We start from the raw sequence: 2,817 nt of genomic DNA on the forward strand, positions 1-2,817 counted from the left end.
TAGGATTTATCCCTTTTATAAATATAGTCCACCATTCATGGGACTCCTTTACAATTTTTCCTGTTGATACCCCCACTCGTAAGGTTTGACTGGTTAATTTTCTTTCTCTTATATAGCACTGGTCACAGTATTCCTCTGGGGAATAGCCGTGGACGCAGTGCGTCCACCAACTTTCCTCACAAATAGTGCACTTAAAACACACAGAAGGATAACAAACACAGTTAGGGGTTTTACAAAATTCATTTAGTCCTTCTTCCTTCGCAACACTAGCTTCAGATCTCCTGATGTTTCAGCTACTTCCCAGTGATCAGGCGTTAAGGGTCCTTTCACTCTGGTAGCATGAGTCCATCCCTTTTCAGCAGTCCGGACAGCAGTCTCTGTTGTGAGTATAACAAGAAACGGTCCCTCCCAACGAGGGGTAAGAGAGGATTCTTTCCAAGTTTTTATTAACACCTTGTTTCCAGGTCTTATGGAGTGCATACAAATTTCTAATGGAGGTCTCTGTACTACCATCCCTTTTTTGCGTAGTTCTTTTCTCCTATTCATGAGGTTTATTAAGTATGGTTGCAAATTGTCTTTTTCCAATACTGGGTGATCAGTGGGAAATTCCATATCATAGGGCATACCATATAGCATTTCGAACGGGGATATTCCAGTATCAGTTCGGGGTTGGGTCCGGATATTCAGAAGTGCTAGGGGTAAGCACTTAACCCAAGACATCTTTGTTTCTAACATTAATTTGGTAAGTTGTTTCTTGATTTCCTCATTCATTCTTTCTACTTTTTCTGAGTTTTTTTGGATGCCAGGGAGTGTGGAATTCCCACTTGGTCCCCAGGGAAGTCAATGTCTCTCTGATTATTTTAGACACAAAGTGGGGACCCCTGTCCGAATCGATTACTTCTATATTTCCATACCTAGGGATGATGTTTTCTAAGATTATTTTTTTACCACAGTATTTGCTGTAGCTCGAGCGGTGGGAAAGGCCTCCACATAATGAGTGAGATGATCTACCACTACTAGGAGGTATTTGTACCGTCCTACTTTTGGTAGTTCTGTAAAATCGATTTGAATTCTTCCAAATGGTCTGTATGCCATATCCCGTCCCCCTTGAATCTTTTCTCTTAATTGGTGCTTATTAATTTTCTGGCACGTTAAACAGCTTTTTATTATTTCCTTAGCAACATTATAAATCTCTATGCACATGTATTTAATAGCAAACTGATCTACTAACGTTTGTACTCCCCAGTGAGTTTTAGTATGGAAATCTTTCATAACTCTCCAAGCCACTGTCTTCAGGAGAACCTTCTTCCAAGCCACTGTCTTCAGGAGAACCTTCCTCCCATCAGGTAGTTCAAGGAGCTGCCTAACCTCTTGTTTGTTTTTGGGAGCCTGGAGAGAAAGAATTCCATTTACCCTCTCTGGGTCTAATTTCTTGCTTTCTTTACTGATCCAGTGACCTAAATACTTCACCTCTTCTTCTACAAATTGCAATTTAGATTTGGATACTTTTAATCCTTGGAGGCTTAAGAAATTTAACAACTTAATGTTTTCCTTTCGTACCATACTAAAGTAACACCTTCCCCCAAGTTATCATCTTTTAAGATGTGTTCGAGGGCTTGTCCAAAGAGGTTAAGGGACTCAGTAAAACCCTGAGGCAAAACTGTCCACCTCAGCTATTGTTTCCTAAAGGTATCTGGGTCTTCCCATTCAAAAGCAAAATAATTTCTACACTCCTCTTTTAGAGGACACGTCCAAAAAGTATCTTTCAAGTCTATTACGCTATACCACTGATTTTCAGGATTCAATTGATTAAGTAAAGTTATGGGGGTTTGCTACTACAGGAAATCTGGTTACAGTTCTTTTGTTGATTTCTCTTAAGTCATGCACTAATCTGTAACTCCCATCTGCCTTCTTAACGGGCAATATTGGAGTATTAAAAGGTGACATACAAGGTTCTAATAGCCCCTGATTAAGGAGTCTCTCTATTTCAGGCTTTAAGCCTCTCCTGCCTTCTTGTGGCAAGTGATACTGTTTGATTCTGGTCGGGATCTCTGGGTTTCTAATGGTGACTTCAAAGGGGGTGATACCCAATCTACCCACTGTCTCTGGGGTATACCATACTTCTGGGTTAATCTTTTCTTCATCCGCCACTGTGAGGGGGCATAATCTGACTTTGAGTTCTTTTTCTTCTACTTTCAGATTAATTCTCAATTCTATAATCAGATCCAAGTAAATTATAATCTGCTTCTGGTAATAATAAAAATGTTCTAATCACATATTTGCATTTTGATTCAACAATCACATCATGAAGAACCGGGGCCTCAAACGGTTCACCTTTAGCCCCTATTACACTGATTTTTTCTGATGATACTTTACAGCCTGGAGGCAGAGCCTGAATGGTAGATCTTTCAGCTCCTGAGTCCACAAGGAACTCTACCTCTTGTCGCTGAGGACCCACTTTAAGTTTTATCAAGGGCTCTTTGTTCTTTGGGGTCCCCAGCACATAGAGTTCCTGACCCCACTAATCTTCAGAAAACATTTTCTCATCTTGGATTCTCCTCCAGCAAACCTTCTTCACATGCCCCTTCCTTTTGCAATAAAAACATTCCACTTCCTTCATATTAAAGCAGGCAGAACCATTCAATGAATGAAAATCTCTGATCCCAAAGAAACCATGGTCTCCAGGTAGTCATCACATAAAACATCCATGTTCTGCACAGCTTTACTACATGCAGGTACTGGGGAATGCACAGAACAGTTTTCAGGCTAAAATAATGCAGTTTGCTGCATGTTTGAGTTGTTACACACTCTGCATTG

General features: G+C 40.4%; 1 long non-coding RNA gene across 1 annotated transcript; it reads right to left on the reverse strand.

Annotated features, from left to right (window-relative positions):
* Nucleotides 1-770: 770 nt before the first annotated feature.
* On the reverse strand, nucleotides 771-2,050 carry LOC141950819 (uncharacterized). The gene is made up of 2 exons (XR_012631174.1): nucleotides 1,333-2,050; nucleotides 771-1,302 (listed from the first exon to the last, which is right to left on the reverse strand). It is a non-coding gene; the product is annotated as an uncharacterized LOC141950819 (long non-coding RNA).
* Between the last annotated feature and the right edge of the window lie 767 nt (nucleotides 2,051-2,817).

The sequence above is a fragment of the Strix uralensis genome, chromosome 16 (genome assembly GCF_047716275.1).
Source record: "Strix uralensis isolate ZFMK-TIS-50842 chromosome 16, bStrUra1, whole genome shotgun sequence".
Lineage (NCBI taxonomy): Eukaryota > Metazoa > Chordata > Aves > Strigiformes > Strigidae > Strix > Strix uralensis.